Here is a 15803-nt window from a genome sequence, read left to right on the forward strand (position 1 = left end):
TTTTTAAAAAAGGTATTGTGTCCATCTACAACTAAGAAAGCATTAAAAAAAGATTTAGAGTAGGGAGAGATAACATATTGTTGGGAGTATAAGGAAAGGCTTCATGGAGAAAGCAGTATTAGAGATGAGTTTGTAAAGTAGGTAGAATTTCCATAGGTAGCCCTAAGAAGCTGGAAGTATTCAAGGAGAACCAGCAAAGGAAGGCAAGGAAACAGAAAATGCAGAACATATTCAGAGAACTCAGGTTTAGCTAGAATGTAGGACATATTTACTGAACAGATAAATAAGGGAGACACAGCTTAGGCAAGAGGTTAGAGGCCTTTATTTTTTATTTTGAGACAGGGCTCATTAAATTGTTTAGGGCCTTACAAAGTTGCTTAGGCTGGCCCTGAATTTGCAATCCTCCTGTCTCAGCCTCCCAAACTGCTGGGATTACAGGGGTGTGCTACTGCGCCTGGCTAAAGGGAGATTGTTTCTGAGTGCAGTTTCTGATTCACTGGACGGATACTCCCAACAATATATGATCTCCACTTCCTTGCCCATCCTTCAACACATCTACTGTGGAAATTTGCTATTTTCTAGGCTTGAAATACAATTCTCCCTCATAGCCAGCCCCATTCACCACCTCTTTCAGGTCTTTACTCAAATGGCACTCCTTCAGAGAGGCCTTCCTTGAACTAATCTGTCATCACTCTCTGTCTCTGAACCCTGCTTTATTTTGGTAGTGCTCACCATCACTTCAGGTATCATCTTTACATTTGTTTATTTCTGCCTCTTCCTATGAGAATATAAATTCAGTGAGGGAAAGGAATTGTATCTGTTTTCACTACTATATCCCTAGTGCTCAGGACAGTGTCTGGTATGAAGCATCACTCAGAAAATTGGGATCCAGACTGCTATTCATTGTTAGTCACAATGAACTAACTGATGCCTTCCCTCTAGTCTTACCCACTCCAGTCTATTCTCCTCCCTGCCCCCTGAGGTCATGAATCTCATTCTTTTACCCTGAGATTAATATTCCCCAGTGGTTCATTATCACTACCTACATAATGAGGCCCACATTCCTAGGCCACATTCAAGGTTCTTTGTGCTTGGAGCCCAACCCAACTCCTCCCCTCTTGTCTCTGACTTTTCCTTACCATGCAACCTATTTGTGTTATGGTCCAGTTGTTTTGATTTTTTTTAATTTTTATCAGTGGGACACTTTTTGTAGTGGGATACTGGGGATTGAACCCAGGGATACTTAACTACTGAACCACATCCCATGCCTTTTTATTTTTTATTTTGAGGCAGCATCTCACTGAGTCACAATCCCAGCCCTGTATTAGATGGTTTTATAAATGTGTAATCTTACAAGACCTAAAGCTCCTTAAATAAGGGGATGGTGCCCTGTATGGTGGCACATGCCTATAATCCTCACCACTATGGAGGCTGAGGTACGAGGATCTTGAATTCAAAGCCAGCTTCAGCAACTTAATGAGGCCCTAAGCAACTTAGCAAGACCCTTTCTCAAAATAAAGTGTTAGAGGTGTGGCTCAATGGTTAAGCACCCCTGGGTTCAATCTCTAGTAGAAGAAGGAAGAGAAGGAGAAGGCAGTGAGTGTTTGCTGAATGCATGATTCATCTTTGTAGCCCCAATAGTTCTATTACAGTGTCTTGCATCTAGTAGGTACTCAATTGTCTGTTGGATGAATAAATGAGTTTCCCACATTGTACCCCAATTTTTTATATTGATATGTCATTTATTTTCTTCTGTTAAGAGGACTTTAAAAAATGATTTTGGGCTTCACAGCTGCACCTGCTTCTGTATCTGTCTTGTCCAGATTGTGAGCTGCATGAGGACAGGAATTACGTCTTGTTCATTGGCAGTAGGTTTTTCCTAGGCAATCTTTAACAGGTTAAGAAAGTTCCCTTCCACTCCTCATTTGTTGAAAGTTTACCATGGATTAAACTTATGTAGCTTGCTTTTCTGTTTGTTTCTTTTTTTTCTTTTTGGTCATAAAAACAACAAGGCATTCAGTCCCCTGTGGCTCCTGAAGATTTCAGTAAGCTGCCAAATAACAGTACTGAATTTACAATTGAATTAATGAAAAGCTTGTAGCAAAATTATTCTAGTGAGGAAATAATCCTTTTGGGGACTTCAGTTTCAAATGATGAAGCAACATTAGTTTTAAGTGAAAGAAAACATCTCATTGTGTATATTTAACACACTTTATAAATATGCCAGAAGGAGTTTGTCCCAGGGTACCCTACAGTAGATGCAAATAGGAAGAAACTCACCAGAGCAAATTGTTCTGGTTTCCAGTATGTAAATAGATTTTTGTTGCGCTGATCTCCAAATTTCCCTCCAGCCCAAACTATGTGTAATTCTCTCAGATAGTAAACAGGATACTTATTTCCACTGAACAGAGTCCCAGACAGTTACTCTCCTTAAGCGCGTGGTATTCAATCTCACTTTTCCTTGAGGATAATTTTCTAGTAACCCTACTGGGATCCACGATCCTGCCCACCCTCACTTCCTGGTGCCTTTGTCTGAGGTCAGCTGTCAGTCACTCCTAAGTGGAAGAAACTGCCTTCTCACTTCTACAGCTCCCTTTCCCTACACAGGTGCAAAAAGACCATCTGTGAGCCCCTTTCCTGAAAGCATCACAGTGAGTTCGACCAAAGTGGAGATTTTGTTCTCAGCTACTTGAATCTATCTCTGCCACTGGCACCAAAGAAATAGTCAAGTAGAAAACAGTGAAGTAGGCATGGTTTGAAATCTGACTCCACTGGTAATTAGCTCTGTGACCCTGATCAAATTATTTCCCCTTTCTGGCCTTCAGTTTCCTCATCTGTCAACCGTAAGTGATAATAGGACCATCCTCAAAAGGTTTTTGTAAGAAGTAAATGAGATGATGCTTATAGTAAAAAACGTAGACAAATACCTCACATAAAATAAAACTTCAACAAATATTAAATATTGTCACTATTATTATCAATAATGCTACCGAAATATATGTAAGCCCCACTAAATCTATATAAAGTGCTAGTGTAATAGGAAGATAGATTCCTATCAGAAATCATAATAAGCTAGGTACAGTGGCCCACACCTGTAATCCCAGTGACTCAGAGGTTTGAGGCAGGAGGATGGCAAGTTCAAGCTAGTCTCACCAATTTAGCAAGGCTGTCTTGCCAAATCATCTCACTCCAGTCAGAATGGCAGTTATTAAGAATACAAGCAACAATAAGTGTTGGCGAGGATGTGGGGAACAAGGCACACTCATATATTGCTGGTAGGACTGCAAAATGGTGCAACCAATATGGAAAGCAGTATGGAGGTTCCTTGGAAAACTTGGAATGGAACCACCATTTGACCCAGGTATCCCTCTCCTCAGTTTATACCCAAAGGACTTAAAATCAGCATACTACAGGGACACAGCCACATCAATCTTTATAGCAGCACAATTCACAATAGCTAAACTATGGAGCCAACCTAGGTGCCCTTCAATAGATGAATAGATAAAGAAACTGTGGCATATATATATATATATATATATATATATATATATATATATATACACAATGGAATGTTACTCAGCATTAAAAGAAAATAAAATCATGGCATTTGTGGGTAAATGGATGGAGTTGGAGAATATCATCCTAAATCAAGTTAGCCAATCCCAAAAAAACCAAAGGCTGAATGTTTTCTCTGATATGTGGATGCTGATCCATAATGGGAATGGGGGAGAGCATGGGAGGAATGGGAAAAGGGGTGGGAGGGGATGGGAGGGGGCATGGAGGTAGGAAACATGGTGAAATGAGATGGACATCATTACCCTAAGTACATGTATGAAGACACGAATGGTGTGACTCTACTTTGTATACAACCAGAGAAATTAAAAATTGTGCTCCATTTGTGTACCAAGAACAGAAATGAATTCTACTGTCATGTGTAACAAATTAGCACAAATAAGTAAGTAAATAAATAAATAGTGCTTTTTTAAAAAGGACCAGTCAGAAGAACAAGATACCTTAAAAGTTAAAAACATGATTGTTATATTACTCTACTAATAGTGTTGAAAGATAAAAATAAATGACATTATCCAAGAAAACAAAAAATCCATTTATTTATTTATTTATTTTGGTGCTGGGGATTGAACCCAGGGCCTTATGCATGTGAGGCAAGCACTCTTCCAACTGAGCTATACCCCCAGCCCCTCAAAATTAACTTTTTAAAAGGGGCTGGACCACATCAATGTTTATAGCAGCACAATTCACAATAGCTAAACTGTGGAGCCAACCTAAATGTCCTTCAGTGGATAAAGAGATTTAAAAAAATGTGGTATATATACACAATGGAATATTACTCAACAATAAAAGAGAACAAAAATCATGGCATTTGCAGGTAAATGGATGACGTTCGAGAAGATAATGCTAAGTGAAGTCAGCCAATCCCCAAAAAAAACAAATACTGAATGTTTTCTCTGATATAGGGAGGTTGACTCATAATAGGATAGTGAGGGAGAGCACAGGAGGAACAGATGAATTCAAGATAGGGAAGACGGGTGGGAGGGAAAAGGAGGGCATAGGGGAGTAACAAGGATGGTGGAATGTGATAGACATCATTGTACAAAGTACTTGTATGAAGACTTGAATTGGATGTCAACATGCTTTATATACAAACAGAAATACAAAAAAGTGTGGTATAAAAAAATAAAAATAAAAATAAAAAATAAAAGGGGCTGGGGTATACTTAATGGAAGAGCACTTGCCTAGCATAAACAACCCTCTGAGTTCAATCCCCAGTACCATCAAAAAAATAGAAATCATTATAATGATATTTATGTCATACTTCTATAGGATTTGCTATGTGCCCATTCTAAGTACTATACATATTTTAACTTAATTTCCAAAACAACCCTATGAGTTAGACACTCTTATTACTATCATCATCATCATCATCATCATCATCATCATCATCATCTTGTAAACAGAAACAAAAAGTTAAAAAATTTGTCTGTGGTCACACATTTAAGTGGCAAAGTTGGGGCATGATCTCAGGCCATCTGGCTACAGAGCCTGCTTGTTTAACGCCACTGCTAAACTGCCTTTCTGTAATTAACTGTAGAATATGTAAATGGAAATGCAGCTTTATTACCTCAAACTTGGGGTTGTAACCCTTCCAATCCCTCCCTCTCCTCCCATAGCAAATGGTCACTAACTAATTGTGATTAACACATTATTCATGTGAAATAGTTATAGGCTGCTGCTAGGTATAGAAAGTGGCAAGAGTTGTATTTGTTTTGCCTGATGACAAGAGAAATGTGTCTTCTATCTTGCTTTCCTTCTTTCATTTATTTATCTGTTTGTTTGTTTATGTTGTGCTGCTGGGGATTGAACCCAGGGCCTCACATATGCTAGGCAGGCACTCTGCGACTGAGCTATAGCCCCAGTCCCTCTTCTATTCTGACTCAATGTAATTGAGCTTACTCAACCTCCTTTCCACCAGTGGCAGACTAGGGCAGCATACACAAAATTAACGCTTTTATGAGAAATGACTTCATCTACATGCCCAAGATTTGCTTACAAAGTATTTATAAGATTCTTCAAAGCCATTTTTACATCTTTCACTGACTCCACCCTAACAGAAGCCAGACTGCTCATTAATTCAAAGAGAGAGAAATCAAGTTGACTTCATTCTCAGTCACAGAACAATTACAAGATGCCAGGTGCCATTTAAAAACTACATACATGGGGGCTGGGGTTGTGGCTCAGTGGTAGTGTGCTTGCCTGGCCTGTGTGAGGCCCTGAGTTTGATCCTCAGCATCACATATAAATAAATAAACAAAATAAAAGATCCATGGTGGGGGGGGACTATATACATGGCTGGGATTGTAACTCTGGTAAAGCGCCTGCCTAGCACGTGTAAGGCACTAGATTCAATCCTAAGCAACACATAAAAATAAATAAATGAAATAAAAACTACATACATCATCTAATTTGATTCCAAATCTACTCCCAATAAGTTAGTTTTTATTATGCCATCTTCATTTTGTAAATTAAAGAAAAAGAAAGAATAATTTGAAAAGGTGTTATCAAAAATCACATCATTGGACCCCTGTCCTTGATTTTGTGCTTTTGTGGGCCTTGATCTTAATGTCCTCTGTGTGCCTCCCACAGGGCAAAACATCTACAGGGCCAAGGAAAATTGTTCACCCAGAACCTGGGCCCCCTCCTTCCAACTGCCTGACCAAACACAAGGTACTAGGGACCCAGGACTTTCCTTCCTCAAAGACTCCAAACCTTATTCCAGAATCTGAGTGGCACTCTTGCTTGTTTTCATCTTCTCAAAAGCAGTGATGTTGCTAGTGTCAGTGCTCCTAGGTTTGAGGGATGATCTTGGGGTATTTGTGTGTAAGGTTTTGATCCGTTTTGGACATGCAAGCTAAGGCATCTACTTCCATGTGCAGAAAGTCCCCTGTAGTGAGTAAAGAAACCCAGGATAGGAAAATGGGAGAGAGATTATAGGCCAGGATACTGGGGTCCCCACATAGCCATGCTCCAGCACAGAATTCTAGAGTATAAAATTTTCAAATTCTAACTTGGCCTATCAATTTGTTATCAATGTATATTGATCAAGGTAGAAAGATAGAACATATTTTACTTACAAGTTTGCTAGTTTGCATGGGCAAATCCTTGCCCCGGCCTCACAAATTTTAGGGGCAGGCTTGCACCCCCATATCTACCTGACAAAATTACTTCTTCAAGGGACCAGCTCAAATCCTATTTCTGCCAAATTCCTTCAAAATGACACCAACCAGAGGTAGTTTTCTCTCTTTGTCTGTTCCACTTTGTTTCCCAATCTGTCTGGCCACATCTATTGAAACCCCCTCTATCTTCCCCAGGAGATTGTGACCTAAGAAGTAATATTTAGGCTGGGCACAGTGGCACACACTTATAATCCCAGTGACTTGAGAGGCTGAGACAGAAGGATCACAAGTTTGAGGCCAGCCTCAGCAACTTGGCAAGGCCCTCAGCAACTTAGTGAGACCCTGTCTCAAAATGAAAAATAAAAGGAATGGGGATGTGACTCAGTGGTTAAGCACCCCTGGATTCAATCCTTAGTATCAAAAAAAATAAGTAAGATTCATCCTTTATCTTGCCCCCCAATGCCCACTATAGCACCTCACACAAACTGTGTATCTGGAGATATTTGTTCAAGAAGAGAAAGGAGAAGAAAGGCCATATGCCTGGGAGAGAAAGGAAAGCAACTAAGAAATGTCTTTGACATAGGCCCAGGTGAACTAATAAGTTTCTATTTTCTTTTCATTTTTCTTCTTGAATGGAAAATTTCCAACATATAAAAAAGTAGACAATCAGATAAGAAACTTCCATGTGCCTCTCCCAAGCTGCATGAACTCAAAGCCAATGTCATTTCATCTGTACCATCACCCACTCTCCCCACCTCAATTTTGGATGATTTTGAAGCAAACCCCTACTATCATATTATTTCGACTATTAGCATTTCAGTATGAAAAGCAAGGATTCAGTGATCAAGAATTTGCTATTACCAAGCCCAGCTGAGCAACCACTGGAAAGTGACAAGACCTGAACAGAATTAATTCTGGCAGCTGCAGAGGCTTACGGGACAGGAGCTCATGCAGACTGGTTGTCTGTGTGTGAGCAGGGAAGGCAGTCTCTCTCCTTCCCACTGTGATCCTCAGTGGCAAGGAGCTGGAGCAGCATGGGGCCCGTGGCTGTGGCTTCTCACCAAGCTGGCCATCTTTCTTTGCTCATTTCAAACCCTGTACTTAGTGGTTTTCGACACCTTTGTGTACATCCATACTGACTTGTCTTAATTCTGTCAAAGCCTTCTCCCTCTCCCCTGGAGCTGTCTGGGAATTCTGGTTCATTGTTGCTGGCCGTTTTTTACTTCCTTTGTGCTTAGCTTGTTGAAATACGAAAGGGGTTGGACAGTGTCAGACAATATGGCCCCCGTCACGCCACATTTTACATTGAAATCATCTTTAAGGGCTTTGCTCCTTGACACAGATGGTCTCCATATCCTAGGAGATGGTCTTTTGGCACGAAAATGAAAAAGCTGTGCCCCCTGTGAGTCAAGAAACTTGGTGAGTTTATTCTGGCTCAAGTCAAACGGACACTTCATTGTCCTAGGGCCTGGCCTCTTGGTTTCTCCTTGTGTAGGGAGTGTTTTGTCCTTCTTGTTAAATGCATACATGCCTTTGCATTCCTCTTTCCTACCTAGTGGTGGCCCCTATTCACACTGAAGCTTCTCCCTTATCCTAAAACCAAAAATAGCCTTCACCTTTAATAGGCCACTATTAAATTAAAACAGTGGCCACTTCAGGATCACCTGCCTGATCCCACTCCCTACCTCCAAGGGCTTTCTTTTCTTTTTTTTTAAATACACTTTTTTTTAGTTGTCAATGGATCTTTATTTCACTTATATGTGGTACTGAGGATGGAGCCCAGTGCCTCCCACATGCTAGGCAAGTGTTTTACTACTGAGCCACAACCTCCCTCCAAAGGCCCTCTTAAGACAGCCCATACATCTTCCTCCTGCCTACATCTGACTCATCTTTTCACAGTCTGCTGCAAATTGTGTGATTGCCACCTCTTGGAAACCTCACTTTCTCATTCTTTTTTTTTTTTCTCCTTGAAGGCACCACTCTGATCACTTCTTCCTTAGTGACTTTTGGACTTCTGCAGTAATTAATACCTCTGTTACAGTAAGTGAAATAAGCTAATCTATAATCACTCTTCCAGTGTCTTGTCACTTGTTTTATACTTCACTGGCTCTGCTGCTGTGGCTTAGGTAGCACATTGCTGTACTCATTGCATTTCGTCCTATTTAGGTCCTAGTCATTCTTTGCTTTCTATCTCTTTTATGGATTTTCCACCCACTGGGCCAAACTGACATCAGACACTTAATTCTCCTGGAAAACACTCCTTTTCCACTTCATTGATATATTCCATACTTCTCCTTCATAGCATATATCCAATTGTAATCTACCAGTGACTGCAGAGTTAGATATTTAATGGCTATTCTCTTCCTCTTCACTACTAATCTCCAGGAGGACAGGATTAACATCTACACCATTGTAGGCCCACAATAAACACTGAAAAAAAAATAGAATAGGTGCATGAATATTCTTGAACTGGTTTATTTTGGCATTTCTTCCATTATTCTCAAATTTATTTTTATTTTTTTATTTTTTTTAAATATACAGTTTGGTGACATTTTTTTCTTTAAAGAGAGAGAGAATTTTTAATATTTATTTATTTATTTATTTATTTTAGTTTTTTGGCGGACACAACATCTTTGTTTGTATGTGGTGCTAAGGATCGAACCCGGGCCACACGTATGCCAGGAGAGCATGCTACCGCTTGAGCCAAATCCCCAGCCCTTATCCTCAAATTTAATCTCCTTTCCTCTACTTCATTTTATTTTATTTTATTTACTATTGCCAACTAAATTAATTGTTCCTTAGGAAAAACTTCTTCCACAATTCCATCCATTTCAAGGTAAACACTTTTTTTTAGCAATTATACATCTGTCTATATAAGGCTTGGGTTTGTTGTTGTTGTTGTTATTGTTGTTGTTGTTTTGTTTTGCTTCTTTTCTTTTTAATTTTTTTTTCAGTGCTGGGGTTGAAGCCAAGGCCTTGAACATGTTAGACAAGTGCTCTTCCACTAAGCTATATCTTCTTCCCTGGCCCTTACATATGTCTTGTTATATCCATAGTTTAAGCAAATCCATTAATTCTTGTGTTTGTGTGCATTTTTTTCCAACACTAATAGAACAATCAGTTGCGTCAGCTATGCTACAAAGTAAAACATTACTTAAGAAAATTGATTAATATTAACTACTTTTTAATAGTATCAATGACCTTATTGGTACTAAGATTTTCTGATATGAACTGTGTGTAAGTGATTTGCATTTAATAACTATGAAGAATACAAGCAAATCCAAAGAGTTATAAGAACCTGATAGTAAAAGATGCTTGAATTTCTCTCTAACTCTCTGTCTTAAATTTGAAAATATTAAATTGAGCCAGGTGTGGTGGTGCAGACCTGTAATCCCAGCAACTCCAGAGGCTGAGGCAGGAAGATCGGAAGTTCCAGGCCAGCCTCAGCAACTTAAGGAGGCCCTCAGCAACTTAGCAAGACACTGTCTCAAAATAAAAAATAAAAAGGGCTGGGGATGTGGTTCAGTGGTAGAGTGTCCCTGGATTCAATCCCCAGTACAAAAAAAAAAAAAGTTGTTACCTCCTCTGTTGGATTAAGGAGATAAATGTGATCATGGTGGTGTGCAAAAGGGGTCTTCAAGTATATTTCAACACTTTTATTTCCTGAAGTAGGAGACAGGTACACAGTTTTGGATTGTCTTATTATCTATATGTCTGAAGTATTTAACTTAAAAATGCCTACCTCACAGTATTATTCCAAGGTTTGAATGAAGCGATTGAAAATATTCTGCATGATGTTTGGCACCCAACAGTGCTCTATAAATAACAATCCTCTACCACCCTAACACTTACATGCCCACCCCCCACCTATTCCACCACAGCCTTTAAGTTACAGGCTGCAAGTTTTGGTGAATATCCTCTGGTGGTGACACAACACTCCAGACATCTGAGCTTACTTTACATATTCTCAGTTAACCCTGTAGCTTCCTTGCTCCAAGCTCTCTCTGTTGAGCTGGGCTAAAGAAGAATATCCCTTAGAGCTAACTAAACTAAGTCTCATTTTATAATTTGCACTAGCTTTCCACCCTTACTGAGAGGTTGGGAGTCACAATCTACTCTAAAAGGCTCCCAATTGTATATAACCCAGTCCTCTGGATATTGCTTGTGAAATGTTGCAGTTATTTATTTCTGCACAACAAGCTACTCCAAACTTAATGGCCTTCCAATGCCACCACTTCATTCACTCCTAATTTTTAGTTTGGGCTGGGGTTTGTCTATGTAGTCCTTGTGCAGGTACTACCTGTGGTCTTTTGTGTGGCCACACACAATCGTATTTGGGGCAGCTAGGACTAGACTCAGCTCAGATGTCACCACAACAGGAGTCATTTTTTGTAGTCTCAGAGCTTCTCTCTGTGCAGACTCTCCACATGTCTGCTGCAGCAGGGTAGCTGTACTTCTCACATGGTGGCTCAAGGGTCCCAAGAGCACAAAAACAGGTGTTTTTAAGGCTGAAGACCCAGAACTGGCACCATGTCATTAGTCTGCATGTCACTTGTTAAATCAAGTCCAGGCCCCAAACCCAACCCAGATGCAAGGGGAGAGAAACATACACCAATGTGACTCCTATTACCTCAACACCCAGTATATTGCCCCAAGAAAACAGAGGTGGGCTATTCTAGGCCCCTGAGTCACTGAAGAAAACAGGCTGCAAACAGCATGAAACAGAGATTTCAGAATATCCCCTACCACTCCCCATGCTCTTTCCCTTCCATCCCAGACTCATCTGTAAATCTCTCTTTGTATGTGTGGCACTGGGAATTGAACTCAGGGCTTTAGATGTGAAAGACAAGCACTGTACCAACTGAGCTACATCCCCAGCCCTATAAACCTCTCTTGATGCAGTTCTTTTTATTTTACCTGCATATGTTGTACAACTACTGGGTGCTAGGCACTACCCTGGGAATTTCAGAATGAAGAACAGTGGTTTGGGCTGGGGTTTGTCTTAGAGCTAACTAAACTAAGTCTCTAAACTGGAGTTCATAGTGTAGCCATCAAACAGGGGGATGGCAACAAAACCTATCTTCCCAGATGCCTCAAGACCCCAATCAAAAGCAAAAACACATCCAGGCTAGATAATGGCCACAACAGCTGACAGGGCTCCCTAGCTGCCAAGCTCCGCGCCAGCCTACTGGTCCCTGCCAAGAAGCAGCAGCAGAGTGACAGAGCAGCTGCTGGGATGGGTTGGACCACGGGTGGCAAGCATGGTTCATGACCTCGTGGAGCCTGCCATGCTGGCATGGCAGGCCTGAGGCACAGCCAGTCAATGACAAGGTAAACCAGGGCAAGCCGATCAGTCTGTCACTCCATGGCAGCCTGGCTTGCACACAGTTGGGATGCCCGCTGCAGACGTCAACTTTACCCAGCACTGCAGCACCAGCCACCCCATTGAGCATGCGTAATAAATGATTTACCCTCTGCCTTCCCCAAGAGAAAATGCAAGCCTGAATGAGACTCAAGAGTGGACCAATAGCGTTAGTATGTTTCCAAACCCTAATTAGCATAAGTTTGGACCAATAGCAGTGAACCAAGTGCTATATAAACCCCTTGCTGAGCACAAGGGGAGAAAATCTTTTGTTGTATCCTTACTTCTGCTACCGTTCTTCAATAAAACTTACCATCACACTTACTCATTCTGGTCTACGTATTGCATTCTTGGAATTCACAAGATGAGAAACTAGAAATAAGAAGAAATTGAAGATGAGTTGCTGGAGTCTGCAGCAATACTGGAGGGCATGGCCCACCATTAAAAGCTGTAACTCTTCTCTCTCTCTGCTAGAGAGCCCTATAGGTTGTGCAACCCCATCTACCAGCAGAAGCAGTAAATGGAGTTTCTCAAAACTCTGGTTTCATAGCCACTTGAACTAACAGGCCGGAGTACTTGCTCACAAAAAAACATCAGATTAGTCCAACATTAAAGGGATATTTTTTCTAAGGACCTGAGGTTGTTACCACTATGTGGCTTTATTGTATATGTACAAATTTTTAGATTCTGAAACTATAAGTTAGTACCTTTGTCCCATAGGACTAAGTGTCATTTTCTTTGTTCATAATAGATGCTGAAAGACACATTTATTTTCAAGTTGAATTACTCAGTGGGTTTTTTTGGGGGGTGGAAGCTGTTTTTGTTTTTATTTTGATACCAGGGATTGAACTCAGGAGCATTTAACCACTGAGCCACAACCCCAGCTCTTTTATTTTGAGACAGGGTCTCACTAACTTGCTTAGGGCCTCACTAAGTTACTGAGGCTGGCCTTGAACTTGTGATCCTCCTGCCTCAGGCCCCTATGTCACTGGGATGACACATGATACTTAGAACACTACTTAAAAAATAATACCCAGTAAACATCCAAAGATATACAGATATGTGTATGTGTGTGTGTATATATACACACACACATACACATATCTGTATGTGTGCATGTTTGTGTGTGTGTATGTATATATATATGTGTGTGTGCATGTGTGTGTGTGTGTGTGTGTGTATATATATATATATATATATATATATATATATATATCCTAAATTTAGTTTGCTTTTAGTCAATTGTATTTTTTAAAGTTCCCGGACACTCCAAGAAGCAAATAGGCACCACTTACACTCTGCAGCCAATCACTTTTAATTCATCTAGCAGTCATTTTGATAATATCAGACATAATGAAATCACTTATCAGTAATGTGGGGTCTAATTCTTCCTATGCAAAACAGTCCATTTTAATTCAGGTTTGAAATCCCTGCCAGAGCTCTTGAAGCTGCTCCTTTCATAGGGTCATTATTTAAGGAACTTTGTTATTTATGATAATCAATCCTTATATAAATAGATCTCACACAATAACACACAAATCCAGCTAGCCTTTCCCAACAATTGTCATGAAGTGTTACTGTACTCTATATTATGTGAATAAATAAGAAGTTGTCAATTTTTGAATGATACCAAGTTTACAGATGGGAGTTATGGAGCTGACTCCTAGATCTGTGATAATCTGATATTGCAATAAGATTTGATTCTTTTATTTTTATTTTTTGCAGTGCTGGGGATAGAACCCAGGGCTTCACTCATGCTAAGCATGCACTCTAGCACTAAGCCATACCCTCAGATTTTAGATTAAATGCAATCTTTTTTTTAATTATAAATGAACACAGTATCTTTATTTTTTTTATTTTTATGTGGTGCTGAGGATCAAACCCAGTGCCTCACATGTGCGAGACAAGCACTCCACCACTGAGCTATAGCCCCAGCCTTAACTGCAATCTTACTAAATCCAATATGAAGAAATTGAGGGGGAGGGGAACTGTTCTTCCCTCATGTAAATAAGGGTTGGACACATCATTTTTTTTAAGGCATGATTTTTCATGACGGACTTTGTGACTTGTCTGACATCATTAAGTCCCTTTATGTGATTTTTAATCTGCAGTTTGGACACTCCAGAGTGTTAAGCTATTTTCACTCTTTAAAGTGACATGAGCTTGGTTAACGGAAGAAAGAGGATGAACCCCTGAGGATCTTCAACTAAAAGCATTACTTAAAGGAGAAATCAGTCTTCTATTTGGGTTGGAGAAAATCAGCTGAAGAGAAGTGCTGAGTGGCCAGGAAATGGAAAGGAAGCAGAAGAAAGGAAAATGGGAAGGGAATGAGTCAACACCATCTCCATGGTCTTGACCATTCTTCTTCACAATGGGATCCTTTCTCTTCTCTGAACTCTTCTTTCACGCGCAGAGCCTGAGAGCATAAAATTGCAGGAAGAAGAGTGGTGGCACCATTAACAGTTAAAGGAAAGAAATGTCCAGGCCTGCCCCCAGATTAGCCAAGCACTCTATCTTTCAGCATAAAACTTGGAAAATAAGGGCATGCATGGTATGAGAAGTAGCTTTGTCTTAAAGTTTCAAAAGGGGGGGGGACCCAATTTCAATCTTAAACTTACTATGAAAGTGTTTTATTCATTCCATTTTCCTGCGTTGGTACATCTACATCCTTAAACATGGATTTATGGTATACCAGTCACTATATTAGAATCCTTGGAACAGATTCATAAAAAAAAAAGATTCAGCCTTAACTCTCTGAATATTTTTGTTGTTATTTAATTCAACCAGATCTATGATTCATTAACTGCTTGTCATGTTTTTGATATGTGGATAAGGAATTGATCAATAGCTGGCAAAATTTAATAAAAGGAGCTCATTTCTGGGGAAACGAGCTCGTTGCCATGCCAACTATCGATCTTCCCTGATGGAGGCTTGGCAGTCAGTAACAAAATGGGCCGTTAGGCAGGCCCTACTATCTGCCCATAGGAAATCACTAGGGGGCCACCCTCAAATATGAGTTCTTGAAAATGGTTTCAGGATCACAGTGAAGTGAACTAGGCTATGCATGTTTTCAGGAAAGACTCTGCTTTGTGACAGTGTGGGACATCTACTCCATTGAACACCTGAGAATGTTGTCACATGTGGATGTGGAATGCAAAATTATTGAAATACAGTATTGTGTTTGGCTTGTGAAGTGCTTAGTGTATTATAGTCACTGATAAAGAAAGAACAGCTTAATCTATTACCACTTCATGTTTATGAAGTGTAAATATGAAGAAATCTGTTTACTCTGTGTCATTATGTACTCGCTTCCTAGGTGTGAGAAAGATTAATAGCAGCTTTATCAAAGAGAGATCTGGGTCTGCACTGTGTTGTATAACATAAAGGCCAGAGGAAAGAGAGAGAGAGAGAGAGAGAGAGAGAGAGAGAGAGAAGAATAATCAAAGAATTCTTTGAACTTTTTGAAACTCTAAAACTCCTTTAAAGCAAGGAAGTTATCAGAATATTTGAAAATGTCAGATTCTAATTTGAGAAATTCCATTTGCTTTTATAGGAACTGAGACACCTCTAAACACAGAAATTGCATTTTACAATATTGTTACTGAGTGAATAATGTGATTTTAGTATTTGTTCAACAAATACTTCTTTGAACACCCACAATGTATACAGCAAAGCTAAGAGTGTAACTGCTAAGTGAAGACCATATTTTTTTTAAATCATACTGCTCTATAAATTGGGATGAGAAAGTT

The sequence above is a fragment of the Marmota flaviventris genome, chromosome X (genome assembly GCF_047511675.1).
Source record: "Marmota flaviventris isolate mMarFla1 chromosome X, mMarFla1.hap1, whole genome shotgun sequence".
In the NCBI taxonomy this organism is placed as follows: domain Eukaryota; kingdom Metazoa; phylum Chordata; class Mammalia; order Rodentia; family Sciuridae; genus Marmota; species Marmota flaviventris.